The sequence below is a fragment of the Alligator sinensis genome, unplaced genomic scaffold, assembly GCF_000455745.1.
Source record: "Alligator sinensis unplaced genomic scaffold, ASM45574v1 scaffold193_1, whole genome shotgun sequence".
Classification (NCBI taxonomy): Eukaryota; Metazoa; Chordata; order Crocodylia; family Alligatoridae; genus Alligator; species Alligator sinensis.
The window spans coordinates 1,460,171-1,475,367 of record NW_005842199.1 but is presented as its reverse complement, the minus strand read 5'-3'; the positions used below and the strand labels follow the sequence as shown (position 1 = coordinate 1,475,367).

The 15,197-nt window shown below is 44.5% G+C and overlaps 1 protein-coding gene across 1 annotated transcript in view; it reads left to right on the top strand.

The window, feature by feature from the left end:
- The window catches only part of CUNH10orf90 (chromosome unknown C10orf90 homolog), a 145,849-nt gene that overhangs the window by 26,171 nt on the left and 104,481 nt on the right, over nucleotides 1–15,197 (top strand). The gene's annotated exons all lie outside the window — the stretch shown is intronic.

Sequence of the window (15,197 nt, the reverse complement as noted above, 5' to 3'; positions counted from 1 at the left end):
CCCATGCACCACAAGTGTTCAAATATTCCTGCCAGTGGCTGTACAATGACGTCGGCCAGTGCCTTCAGTACCCTTGGATGGAGCTCATCCGGGCCTGCCGACTTAAAGGCATCCAGTTCCTCCAAGTGCCTCTGCACCATCTCAGGGTCTACGCATGGTAGTCTGGCGCCTTGCTGCTGCCTCTCTACAATCCCAGTGAGAGACTTGTCTTGCCCCTCGCTTAGGAACACTGAGGCAAAGAACTCATTGAGGAGTTCAGCCTTGTCCCCCCTGTCTGTCACCAATTGTTTCTGCCCATTTAGTAGAGGTCCTATTCCTCCCTGGGCCTTCCTTTTACTCCCTATATATCTAAAAGGAATGCAGAGTCTTTCTCTGTCTGCTGCTTGCTTAGGAGCTACCTCCATATCAGCAGCCAGGGTGAGACTGCCTGCCCCAGCTCTGGCCGTGGGCTTATCTCTTGGGTAAGCCCTGCCTCTTTTTGGTTAAATGTCTCCCTGCCTGCTGATTCTGCTCCTTCCAGAGCATTCTCCCTTTTTAAAGTACCAGGCACACCCAGCACCTATTACAGCTACTAACCCCTGCTATAACATGTGGAGTTTAATTATTGTCCCTTATGTCTAACTTTGCTGTGGACATCTTCATTATCCATGTATATGTCCAATGTTTTTGTGACTACTGTACTTGTGGCCAGAGATTTATGGAGCCACAAATACAGTAGCAATGAGTTTGAAAGGTTATTGATATACTTTGTAAAATGGAAGTATCTCTTTTTATCAGTCTTCAAATTACTACCTTTCAGTTTCACTCAGTGTCCTGTTGCTGCATTATTAGAAGGGGTAAGTAGGTGCATATGAGTCACTTTCTCCCTACTGTTCACTATTATGCATGTATCTGCCCTGTCTGTTCCTTATTATTCCTCACCTCTCTAAAAACAAGCTGTCCTCATCTTTACACTTTCTATTCAAATAAAAGCCGATCTAATCATTGGCCATCTCTGAAGGACAGTTGTATTCTTTTACAGACAGTGATGAAAGGTGTGAAAAGCAAGTGATTTAGACACTCTTGAAAGCTTTTCTATAGGGTGACCAAGACTGGATACAGTATTCCCATGTCATCATGTTATATTCTGACCTTGTTACATTTTCCATATTATTTTGTATTCCATTTATTTTACGTTTTGGTATCTTTTTTTCTTTTAACTGTCATTGCATGTTGAGCAAAGGCTTACATTAAGCAGTTCTTGCTGACGTACCTAGTCTTTCCTGAATGGTTGGTTAATTTGGAACCCAACAGAGTGTTTGAGTAGTTCAAATTATTTCTTGTAATGTACATTTTTGACAATTTGAAGAACCTGTCTCTGTACAGCTTATAAAGTCTGTTTGATTCTGAGGGCTCTTTATATGAATTTATGTCAGACTGAAGACTCCATTTAATATGGGCTGTTTTTTCCTTCTCTGTCTCCATCTTGAACAGGTATTCCAAAGATTGATTACACACAGCTAGCAACAGTGGCTAGCTAACATAAGCATTTTCATGTTTGAAATAGAATTTCTCTAAGTTAGGGGTTTCAAACTCACCTGGAACCATGAGACTCCTCACAGGACAGATCTAATCTGGGGCATGGGGCTGGCTGCTGTGGCTTGCAGTGGTGCATCCAGGGGTTGTGAGGAGACTGGGACCAGGGATCCGGCAGCACTGGACCCAGGGATGGTAGGATGGGCGGGCCTAAGGGTCCCATACTCTGCAGCAGGCCACACTCCTCAACTTCTGATAGCCCTTCTGAGCTGGCCAGATAAAGAGTCACCACATGCTGGATCTGGCCCACAGGCCATATGTCTGATACCTCTGCTCTAAATAATAGAATAATAGAATAGCTCCTTCTGAGGTGAACTAGTTTGCTTGGGAGAGGGTCACCTAGCAATGAAGTCACCTGTTACGGGGCAGTGATTTACCACTTCATGCTGGATCTGGGTGGTCTAACAGCTGAAGAGTCTAGAAGGTAGGACCTGCTCTACTCTGGTGCTATTTTTAGCAGCTCAAGGTAAGTAAAGCTGCACAGGGACTTGGGCAGGAAAGAGGAAGAGCTAAACATGTTTTCGTGGCATGGGGCAAAATTTAGCTATGGGACCAACTAACATCAAAAAAGGCAAGCCAAGCTGGAAAGACTCCATTGTTCAGAAGATAATATACAAGCTACAGCAAAAAGAGTCCAGGCCCCAGGGCAAATAATACATGAGAATACCATGGAAGCTGGGACATGGACATGTGTGTTGGGGTTTGTTTTTGTTTTTTGTTTCATGTCGGGATCTGTGTGTTTCGTGCTGTCAAGTAAAAAGCAATGGTGCCTTAAAATCCTGTGCAAAGCCTAGCAGTTCTTGTACACAGTAGGAAGTGAAGCAGAGAAATACTAATAAATGAAGTTCAGAGAAAGCACAAAAGCTATGTGTATTCAAGATATATCCTGGGTCCCCTATTATGCTCAGTTAAAACAAAGCAAAGTATAAAGGATGACTGTTATAATGAGTTTCCTTTACCAAGCTCAAAGGGAATGGAGCTGTGACTAAACAAAACTAAAGCAAAACTTGTGATTGAGAGTCAGGAAATGAGGACAGTCCTCATTTTCAACTTTTCAAAGTACAGAACAGATTTTGAAATGGGGAAAAAATAAAGCTGTTCCCATTGTGATAGGTGTTGTCAAGACCGAATTGGCCTGATGCAGCCAATAATTTGGTAAATAAATGCCCACGTGTGCATGCAACTGTGGCGCAGCATGTAGGCAGTGAGGAGCACGGCCTGGCAGCTTTGAGAGCTCCTGGCAGCTGGTAAGTCTATTGTAGTAGAAGGGGAGTGGGGAGGAAAGGGGCATGGCAGGGGGCAGATCAATGCCTCCTGCACTGAGGGAGGGAGTGGGGCAGGGCCTGGGGTAGGTGTTGCTCCACCGGGGCAGGACAAGTCACGGGATGGAGCCACGGCTCATCCAGGGGGCATGGGGTGGGATGCCCCCTGGATTTCTGTGGGGCAAGGAGGGTGGGCTGCAGCTATAGGCTGAAGCCAGGGCTGTGCTGGGTTTTTCTCGGTGAGGCCTGGGCTTGGGGTGGGCAGCAGCAGAGCTGGGAGGAGGGCTATGGGGGGTCTATAGCCCCCCCCCCATAGCCTCCCCCTCCCAGCACTGCTGCCGCCTGCCCAGTGCAGCCCTGGCTTTTTCTGGTGCATGGGTGGAGGTGGGGCCTTAAGTCCAGGCTGCATTCCGGGTGGGTGGTGGTGGTGCTGGGAGGAGGAGCTATGGCAAAATTTGGGGTGGCTGCAGCCACCCCATATCCCTCTCCTAGTGCCACTGCTGCCTGCCCTGAGCCCAGCCCCCACCAAGAAGACTCTGGAACAGCCCTGGCTCCAGCCCACAGCTGCAGCCTGCCCCCCTGCCCTGTGCAGATCCAGGTGGGGTACACGTCCCCCCTCACAGTGCCTGGATGAGCTGTGGCTCTGTCCCGTGCCTGCCCTGCCCCAGCCCCAGTCCCTGCCCCTGCCCCCGCCCCACTCCCTAGATCACTGCAGGGGGCATTGATCTGCCCCCGCAAGCCCTTCCCTCCCACCTTCCCTTTCACCACAACAGACTTACCAGCTGCATGCAGCTGTAACAGAAATTGGATCGGTATTGGCTGATATGCCTCCTTAAAATTCAGCTATCGGTATTGGCCCCAAAAATCTCTATCCGTCCATCCCTAAAAATAATACATCCATGTGTCCAGTAGTTGTGACTAAACTGTTCATGATGGAAAGATTTCTGTCAGTAATATCAAATTCATAACCAGGTGCGGCACTCTGCAAGCTCCAACTTTGCATTTGTTTAGTTTTCATTGATTATGCTGAAGTACTGAATGGGATTATAAATCACACTGCAAGTAACATAGGAAGCAGAGCTGGCATCCCATTTAATTTAGTATCTGAGGTCCATAGGCCCACTTTTAAACGGTGTTATTGCCTCATCTCCATGCATAGTCAGTCAGAAGAGATGAGCCAAACCAAAAGGAAATTTGTGACTATAAGCATAATGAACAGGAGGCAAATGCGTCCGTCAAAATGCAATACAGTTGAAGTCTATAAGAAACTTGTACCCTATTTTTAAGGTTCTTTTAAAGGACTCCTTTTGGTTTCCTGATATTTGTATTTTGGTTTTAAGCAGCTATTATGAATTATGCAGCCAGTGTGAATCATAATAAAGCAACATGCTTCTAATGCAGGTATGATTGCTTTGGTTCATTTTAATCAGATGATTCAGAAACCAAGAGTTAAACTGTTGGCTGTACCTTATGCATGGCTGCTGAGGTCACTGTGTTCCTTTTGTCCAATGTAAAACTTGGATCCCACAGACATAAATGTCTTGTAGCCAGCCTGCTTGCTGAGTGGCCTGTTTGATAGGGCTTCAATATTATTTATTTGGAGGGGCTTTATTTTCTTCAACTCCTCTTAGCCATAATCATTAGGGCTGTGTGAAGCTTCGGTCCCTGATTCGATTCAGTGGAGATTCAGCCTGATTCAGTGGTCAAATCTCTAAATCCAAATCAAATCAAGAGACCCTTTAATCTCTCCCAATCAAATTGGAACCCTCTGAATCGATTCAGAAAGATTTGGCGATTCAGACATAGATTCATAGATGCTAGGGTTGGAAGGGACCTCAACAGATCATTGAGTCTGACCCCCTGCCTAGGCAGGAAAGAGAGCTGGGGCCAGATGACCCCAGCCAGATGCCTATCCAGCCTTCTCTTAAAGACCCCCAAGGTAGGAGAGCACCACCTCCCTTGGAAGCCCATTCCAAATTTTGGCCACCCTTACCGTGAAGAAGTTTTTCCAGATATTTAGCCTAAATCTGCTCTCTGTCAGTTTGTGACCATTGTTCCTTGTTACCCCAAGAGGTGCCCTGGTGAACAGAACATCTCAAATCCCTTGCTGCATCCCCCTAATGAATTTGTAGGCAGTCACAAAATCGCCTCTCAGCCTCCTCTTGCGGAGGCTGAAGAGGTTCAGGTCCCTCAGTCTCTCTTCATAGGGCTTGTCTTGTAAGCCCCTAACCATACGAGTGGCCCTCCTCTACACCCTCTACAATCTATCAACATCTTTCTTGAAGTATGGCTCCCAAAACTGGACACAGTACTCCAACTGCGATCTGACCAATACCACATATAGGGGAAGTATCCCCTCTTTGGATCTATTTGTCATGCATCTGCTAATGCATGATAAAATGCGGTTAGCTTTGCTGATGATTTCGTCTCACTGATGACTCGTATTCATCTTGGAATCCACCATGACTCCAATATCTCTTTCTGCTTCTGTGATGCTGAGAGGGTCACTTCCCAGCCAGTAGGATATTTTTGCACCCTAGCTGCAGCACTCTGCACTTGTTTTTGTTTTACTTCATCCTATTGTGTACTGCTCACTTTTCTAACCTGTCCAGGTCTGCCAGCAATTGTTCCATACCCTCCAGAGTGTGCACTTCACCCCACAATTTAGTATGATCTGCAAACTTGGATAGAGTACATTTCACACCCATATCCAAGTCATCCCACATAGACTGGTGCTTCCTGGGTCTGGGGAGGCACCTGGGATCTCCCTGCAGCCAATCACCAAGCCAGGAGGGTGCCGGGGAGGCCCTCCAGCACACTCCCTGGCAGACCCAGAAGTGGGCCAGAAGTGCTTCTGGTCCACTTCTGGGTCTGCTGCCAAGCATGCTGGGGACCTCCCATGCTCCTGTGGGATGCTCCATCTGCCCCAGAATCATAGCACTCATGAGCCACACTGGTACCTCGAGGTGTGTAGAAAAAAAATTTAAAGCTGTGTCTATGGCTGAATTGCTGATTCTCTGAATCAGCATCGAATCTTCAGATTCGGATTCAGCTGAATCAAATCAGGGACAGTGATCCGAATCAATGAATTGAATCATTTTCCCTGATTCTGTTTGAATCTGAATCCAAATGGAGTAGGGCTTGCTTTGCACACCCCTGACAATCATCATCTTCTCCTTCTTCTACATGATTTTTCAGGATTCAGAATTTGAGGATGTACTGAAAATGTTTTAATTATTATTATCTTTAATTGATCTTCCACTGATTTATTTTGTTGCCCCCTACCCCTACAACTGTTTCCCTTCTTCTCCCTGTTTTCTTCTTTCTTCTCACCAGATCAGTTACTTATTTGTAATATTATCCACACCTGAGAGGCTCTAGCATCTACCAAAAGCAATATACTTGCTTTCCAATAGCTCTCTGGTAGTCCATAGCCCACCGTGAAATATGGTACCAAAAGCAAACAAACAAACAAAAAACCTACAAGTTTCTGACCAGTACCTGTTCTTTCCTGCCTCGTTTCCACTTCTCCATATGGTTGTCCCCTACCTCACCATTTGTCATACTCATACTCATTTGTATTTCGTTAGTTCTCTACTTGTTCCTTCATCCTTTGTCTACACTGATACTTGCCTTTCTCTGAGTCAGTTGGTGTCTCATTCCTACACCCATGCTGGTTCTGTCCCCCTTCCTCTTTCCTTTTTGATGTCTTCCTCTGTTTATTTTTCCTCTTGTTGGCTCTCTGCTTCTTCTGTTAAGTCTGCCTTTACCGAGGCTGATAGCAGGCTGAAGAACTCTATTAGTGCTGGCTTTTGTATTCAAGTTGCTGCCCCAGTTGTGCCACCTGCAGAGTGACGATGACTGGGAATGTTTGTGCTCAGGAGTGCTGTACTGATAGAATTCTTTCAGTCCAGCTGTAGGAGCAGGTAGTCCCATGGATTTTGGTTACTGGAAAATAAATAGCTCATGGCAGTCGAATTGTCTGCTGATCTGGCAGGCAGTGCCTTTGTTCACCCTGAAAGCTTGCAATTAATGTGTTAGCAAAGAGCATACTATTTGTCATAAGTAGCTGTTTGGTAAAATTTGATCTCTGTGCTTCAGGTAGTGGGGTAGATGGATAGCATTCTTAATAGATTACAGAACTTCCTTAAAAATTATTTCACCAAACAGCTGAAAGTATGGCAGTTGGAGATGGGAGGAGTGGGGGCAAACTTTTATATGGTTTAGTCATTCTCCCTGAAATGCAAAACATGGTCCACTATTCAATAACATATCCTACCTATATCAAATAGGTTTGTGTCAACTCCTCTTTCAAATTATGAGTTTTCTTTCTTAAGAGGAAAGGCTGATTTAATGATTAGGTGTTAGGACTGAAGTCACCTGAGTTCAAATCCTGACTCTGCCATAGATTAACTATACCAGGGCTGTCCCCCAAGCCACTGCTGCACTGTACACTCCTCCTCCCCTACTGCAGTGGTGGCCAGGGGAGAGCCCAGGGCCTGCACGTACGTGAACCCCTCATAGGCTGTATGCAGCCAACAGGCTGAACTACATGATTTCTGGCAAATCAATTAATCGGTCTGTTCCTTGGCCCCTAATTTTTAAAGGGGATAACAGCACATCTCTACCTCACAGGGACATGATAAGAATAAATGCATTTGATATTCAGGTGCATGAATAAAATGACACTTCTATATCTAAGAACTACATATAATGTCTAAAATCATGTAATTGTCAACAGTGGGTGTTTGATTCATGTGCTGTAAGAGTATGCTTCTAAATCAGAGTTAGACATCTAATATTTGATTTGATTTGGTGATGTTTGGCATTGTGTTAAGCCCCTATGTAACTCCCATAAAAGTCAATTGGAACTTCTGGCCTATAAGCATTTGCGTAACATACAAAATTGAAATGTATTCTTTGTAAAAATGCAGACATTTCCTGAGCTCCATGAGTTCAAGCTACTTTCTTACACTGATCAGATAGCAGCAGTTGACTTCTCCAATAGCCGCCATTTATGTATAAGAATTAAAAGATTAAATCTTGTACCAAAGATGCACAGAACTTCTAATCTAACATGCATTATACACTCTGCAAATGACTCATCCCATGAGATGACTTATCACCAAAAAAATTCATTTCCAGATTGACTGAAACTATCTGTGAGTTATTGCTAAACTCAATGGATATTTTGCACCAAGAAAAAAAAGTCTTAAACAGTCACCATTTTCAGAACAAGACTCTCTAGTTCTCACTGTAAAATGATGTCTTGATTTGAACAGGGGAGGATGTTTTATTTGCCCTCCAAATTAGTGGTGCTTTTTGGTTTTATTTGCTGAGACAATTAAAAAAAAATAGTAGTCCAAACATTTTTTTCTTTTTGCAGGATGATCACTGAATCAAGAAATAGGTTACATGCAGAGTTCAAATCATAATTGTTTAAATTGTTCTTTGACTAAGACCACACAATTAATGCTGCCATTCCTGCAAAAAAAGAGTGCGCCTTGTGGCTCCTTTGGCATTGCACAAGTAGTGGGGTAGCACTGATAGTTTCATAGTTGGTAGGGTTGAAAGGGGCCTGAGCAGATCATCAAGTCTGACCCCTACCATGGGCAGGAAAGAATGCTGGGGTCAAGCGACCCTGGCAAGGTGTCTATCTAGCCTCCTTTTGAAGAACCCCAGGGTAGGAGCGAGCACCACTTCCCTAGGAAGTTGGTTCCAAATCCTAGCCACCCTGACTGTGAAGTAGTGCCTCCTGATATCTAGCCTGAATTTACTCTCAGTCAACTTATGGCCATTATTCCTTGTTACTCCCAGTAGGGACTTTCCCCTTGCCTGCTGGTCTCCCTTGGCCAGTTTAAAAATGGCCACCAGATCCCCTCTCAGCTTTCTCTTGTGGAGGCTGAACAGGTTCAGGCCTCGCAGCCTCTCCTCGTAGGGCCTGCCTGCTGACCCCTGATCATGCGGGTGGCCCTCCTCTGGACCCTCTCAACCTTGTCCACATTCCTCCTGAAGTGCGGCACCCAGAACTGGATGCAGTACTCCAACTGTGGTCTGACCAGTATCGCACAGAGGGGGAGGATCACCTCCTTGGACCTGCTCATGATGCACCTGTGATGCATGACAAGGTGTGATTAGCCTTCTTGACTGCATCCCCACATTGGCAGCCCATGTACATCTTGGAGTCTATAATGACTCCAAGATCATTTTCTGCCTCTGTGCTGATGAGAGGGGTGGGGGGCAGGGGTGGACTGGGTGTGGGGGGTGAAGGGGCAGGAGGTGGTGGGGAAGAGGCCAGGATGCATGATTGGAAAAAAGCAATCTACCTTTTTATCTTCCTCAGTGAGGTTTTTTGTACAGTATGCCTTTGCATATAGAAACAAACTAATCTTTATGTATAACTAGTTTACCCTTACCATATAACATGGCATACAGATTCAAATGAAAGATTAGGCCTAAATTTGACTAATAGCTATGTATTCTGCAAGCTCACCAGGTACAGACATTAGACTTTTACCAATATGGGTGCAGACAGAAGTGACAATTTTTGCCTGATCTGGCCCCAGAAAGCAGTCTATAGCCATGACCAAATAGAAATGCACAGCTGCAGACCACTTTAAAAGGACTCAATCCTGCGAAAATCTGAACCCTCACTGCATAAGGATTTAGATGAATATGTTCCAAAATGGAGCACTTTCTGTAACTTGTGGAGCTTCCAGCTTATCACTGTTTGAGGAATGGGAGGGGAGAAAGGGAGTGGAGGGAGTTTGGTCTAGGGGTTTTTTCAATCAGCACTGGAGGGTGTGGTGGGTGGATTTAATCCTCCTACTTTGGGTGGGAGGACTCCAATCCACTGAACCCACCCTCCAGTGCCAGCTGAAAAAAACCCAGACCAAACTCCCTCTGCTCCCTTTCTCCCCTCTATGAAGTAGGGGGCTCCAATCCACTGAACCCACCCTCCAGTGCCTGCTGGGGACTTCTAAAGAATGAGCTCCCTCTGCTCCCTCCCCTCCCCTCCCCTCACTCCCCGCAATTCTGAAAACCGTGCTTGGGCTGGGAGGGAGGAGTGGTGTTGCTACAGAGACCAGGCTGCAAGCTCTCAGCAAACAGCTGGAATCCCCAACTCCGGGACCTAACAGCAAATTCTGTTGGGTCCAGGGGATCATTGTAACTCATAGCACTTCCTGCAAAATGCTAGGAGTTGCAATGGAGAGCTGCTCTTCTGTCTGTGCTCTGTAAATGATCAGAAATTAATCTATACCCCTAACAGAACAGAAATTTGGTGCACACAGCCAGTATATAACCATAACAGAACAGAATTGGCATGCAAAGGCAGTCTGTAACCGTAACAGCAGAAATTTGGCACACAGGCTGGTTTAAAAGTGTCAGAACCCAGTCTAATATTTGCGCCACACCAAAAGGTGAATGTGTCTTCTGTTCATTACCGCTTTAAACTATGCCACTTACAGAAAACCACGCAACTTAGATCAATTCCACCTCGGGCTATTTGAATGTCTGTACTTAGCCAAAAAGAGCATTGCAGGACTAAATCTAACTCAGGAAGTTTCTACCACTGATGTGTATGCCATGGCTGGGGCACTGAAGGTCATTTGTGACCAGGGATCCTGGTTTTCTCTGATTTAAAAAAATCCCCAAATTTTGGATTTAAAAAGTTACTCAAAATCCACATTTTTCCATGATTAAAATGAAACACCACTATATATAGATATATGTAAATATACATCTACATATTAGTGGTGTTTCATTTTAATCATGGAAAAATGGATTTCGGGTTATTTTTTTATAAATCTCCGAAAATTGGAGATTTTTTTTTTTTTTTTAAATAGGAGGATACAAGGATCCCTATTTATGACAATAAAGTGCTGGTTATGTGACAGGAAGAGGAAGATTAAAAGAGAGGTTAAATTGGAGAGGGAATCAGAAGTTCTTTTTGGAAGACACATGTGCATTAAGGAAATTAATGACAGTAAGCCTCCAATTAGCTGAATGTTGATGCTGAATTACAGCTTTACAAGCAAAATGCATGTTTTTTCTAGCCTGCATACTGTAATAGATGGATTTAGGTAGATTATCATTTGCTACGTATCAGTGCATCAACCTCATTGATATTGCTCACACACTTTTGTATTTACCATAAATCTGTCAGTGCTTTGTAGCAGCATTACAGAATATATAATTTAAGACACTTTTTCCTAAAATATTATCCCATTATCTGAGGTTGGATAAAAGCCTCAAACATGGGAATAGGTGCAATAACCCTTCATTTTCAGTGAATTGGTTATCTCTTATTTTAAAACAGGGAACTTGAGTTCAGTGCTCCCGCATTTAGCTGATACTAAAAAAGTGGAATTTCCAAGTTAATATCTGTTTAATCCACTTAATGAATGATCACTTTATAGCAGGAACATTGTTTTTGAGGCAATTTATAATTGCTGTTCTCTTTTATATCTTTTTATAGTGTTCTGTAGAGTAAAATAACTAGAAAATGAGGCATTTAATTAGACAATGTTACTCTTCTATTTAGAGTTGATAGAATTTTCCTTGAGGATGTCTTTCGGTAGATTGAAAAGATCAAAGGTGAGGCTGATCCACACTAGCTTGATGTGCAGTGGGGCTCTATCAGTTTCTATTACAAATGGTAGAAATATGAGGGATGTGACTAGTGTCCCATCCAGATACATTTAACTCCTCATCCTGGGTCAGGTTATCCATTTAGATCTCAGTTGACAAGGGCTGGCCTTTAGCATAAGTTTGGAGCAAGGCCCTGGATAATGAATGTAAAATGTTTGGCATCTACATGTATATCTCCATGAGCAAGGCATTGTGGTTTCCCACAGCAGTAAATATTTGTAATGTAAACTTGGTTTTGTAGAGGAATTTATTAGTGGATGCAGATTTTGCATACTATTGCTGATAGGAACTAGTCAGTTAATTTTTAGTGGCATACTTTTCTGTTCTAATTTGAGTAATCTTCTTAGTTCATTAGAACCCATAGCCCCCCAAATCCCCAGCTGTAGACAGTGGCCACAGAGTATGTTGCACATGGACTGTGATTTTTTTTTTTTTAATAGCCACAGTTTTTCAGTCTATGGTCCTACGTAATGGACTTTTGTATCGATCCATTTAGCAAGGTCTTGAGATATAGGGTGCATGTGGCAAAATCCATACTTTTTTCCTCCTAATAGGTTTTGCAACCAGAGTCCTTTTGAAACTTCTTTGAAAGGTCACCTGGAAGCTTAAAATACTTGAGTATCTAGATGGCTGCTAACATTGACTGGATATCTGAGATCAATAATCCAGCTCATAAAACAAATGTAATCTAAGCAAAGTAAGTGGTTTTATTTACCTTTCTCTGCAAAAAGAGACTCCATTAGGTTTATACAGCGTACAATGTTGCTCCATTCTATATAGATTATGTTTGTGTTAATGACCTCTGGATCACACTAGACAGTGTAAGGGAAACTAATGTGCAAGAATAATTTTCAAGCATATACTGCAATTACAAGCAATAAGTAAAGGAAAGTTTCCTAGTTTCTTTACTGAATGCTTTATCTATGTAAGATAAGCACCATGTTATTATTCTAATTTTTGTTGACGTACATTTCATTATACTTTATTTTAGGGTTGGCTGGTTTGTGTGTTTGCACAAATGAGAAGTTGGTGTCTTGTGGGTCACCATATTGACCATGAGTTGCTACCTACCAATATAGCTGTACAACAGGAAATTTACTTATGTTTATAAGCATCCTTTCACTAGCTCTGACTAAAATGTGGATTATATAGTCCACAATTTTGCAGCATGCATAAATATTGTAAATTGTCCCAGAAGTTTTATGGTAGATTAAAATGTTAAATTAACTTGGACAGAGATGAAGAATTATTTATATTTCAATAAAAACATTGTTTTCATCTTTATAGGGATTGTGTAACTTTTAAGATCTTATTAAATACTCAGGAAAAAAAGAAACTCCTACATATTAGGCTGATGCTAGTGTTGTTCCTTATTCACTCACGTAAGGTTGGTGTGGTTTAATTAGCTTATTTTAAACTGTGGTGAATGTGTAAATTTACACATGTAATCATACAGTTCTTCCCCAAATTCTGTATTCCTAGGCCACAGGAATTCTGTATCTTCTAGGCCACAGAGTCCATTTCCTTGCATTTGCAGGTTGTTAACCAGAGGGACAGATCTGGCTGGAGGTGGGAGGGTAGCACAGTCAGCCGCCCCCCGCCCCCCCTTTTATTTAGTTTTGCACTGAAGCCACACTGAGCTTTCTGGGAACACTGGCATCTCCTTGCAGCTCCTGCTGGGAACCCTGTATGTATGATGGTCTCTGAGCACAGAGTCTGGCTGGAGCCCTTGCCTGCTGTTCACCCTTCCTCTCCCTCTTCCCCCTACCCTCTTTTAATTCAGTGACAAGGAAAAAGAGGGGATGAATGGAGGGGTGGGGGGGAGTGGCAGCACTAGTACTCCCCTGCTCCTCCCCCCCCCCCACCTCTTTCCCCCCTGCCACTGAATTCAGAGAGGAGCGTGGAGAGAAAAGGCAAACAGTGGAGGCACTCATCTGTAAAGCAGGAACTCTGGTCATATCCTGTGCCAACCAATTGAGCTCCCTTCACTGTGTGCGTGTCACCCAGCCAGAACTGTCTGTAACCATACCCTCTCCCTCCCCACAATCCTGGATCCACCCATGCCAAATGAATCCTCAGAATTGCCACTTCAAATGTCACCCACAACTACTAGAAACAAAATGCTAAGAACCTTTATAACATGCCTGGCCAGACCATGGGCTCATGTCCCAGCCATTTTCTGGTCAAGTGATGCCCTCATTAGCTCCCTTCTCTACCCACCAGCTGCTTTAGAGGCTGCCCCTCTTAAAGTGACAGGTGCACCCAGCACTCTGTCACATATGCCACAGGTAAAGGCTGCAGAAATGATGCCCTGTTACTGAAACAAAGAGAAAGTAATTAATATAGAGGATATTTTAGGGAAAAGGGTCTTAAGTTAGATTTTCTGTAATGCTGCTGACAGACTTATGGTAAATACAAAAATGTGTGAGCAATATCAATGAGGTTATGATGCACTGATCTATAGCAAATTTTTGCTGGTACATAGTGTAGGGCTTAGGTCCTTGCTTGACTGGCGCCCTACCCCCTTGCGACGTCAGGGTGAGACTCTATGTAGTGCCACTTGGAAGTTCTGGTCACTGTTCTTGCTCGCCTGCCATGACTTGATGTTCTTCCTGGGAGTCAGTTCCCACAGGTGGCTCATGAGATCCCATACTTTTGGTATCTTCATGAGGCTCCAACCTCCCCTTTACCCCACCCTTACCACATCCAGTGCCAGAATGAACATTGTTGTCTTGAGGCTCCACTTCCAGATGATCACTTCTCACCTGACTGTCCCACTGTTGGGTAGTAAAAGACCTCCTGGCCGCCAGCTCTTCTTAGGCCGTTCTTTGGTTAGGGGCGGATGTCCCTATAACTTAACTTATGTTAACAGTGTTCTTAAAATGGAAAACTCAGGTAAACCAGAAAAGATCTCACTGATCAGCTTTCACTAAAACATATGTGGGGCTGTGCTTCTCCACTATAAGCTGTGTGCTGTGGGCTCAGCAGCCTCCCGCTGTGCCCTCCCAGCTCCAGTAGGGTCCCTTCACTGGATCCCCAGCCTTCCACCCACCTCTGTGTGTGGCCAATTGCTGTGGAGCCCATCTCAGCCCTAAAACTTCCATCCCTCTGCAGAGGCCTCTTGGCTATGGTGTTCCCTGGCATCGCCCAGTCTGCCCCTCTGGGCCTCAGGGCAGTGGGTTGCTTCACCGCCTCACCTGGTGGCATTTTGAAGCTCCCTTTCCTGCTCTTTCCCAAGGGGTACATTTGTGGCCTGATACAACCCACTCTGGCTCTGCATGGCACTCAGCCCCACTCTACTCCGAGTCTCTGCAGCCTCTTTCAGGGTTTTTCCCTGGGCTCCTCCCTGCTGCTCTTCTGCTGAGGCACGCAACTGGCTCTGCTTCCTTTGTGGGACAGGCATGACTTCCTGGCTCCAAGCCCTGGCTTCCCACAGCATTTCCTGATGGCTCTCCCCCATGACCACCTCCTTTGTTGCTCCCCTGTTGGCCTATGTCTCTCCTGAGCCCTGACCCTCTCTCCCTTGCTCAGCCATGTGCTCAGCCACTAGTTTATTGGCCCACTATGCTCCCAGGCCCTGCTCTTCTCTGTTTTCAATCCAGAGGCTCAGGCTGCTCTGGAACCGGCACGCTTGAACCTCTCATCCCAGTATTTCCCTGCCTGTTGTGGGGAATTGGGAAAGTCTCTGTCAGAATGGGGAAAGCCTCT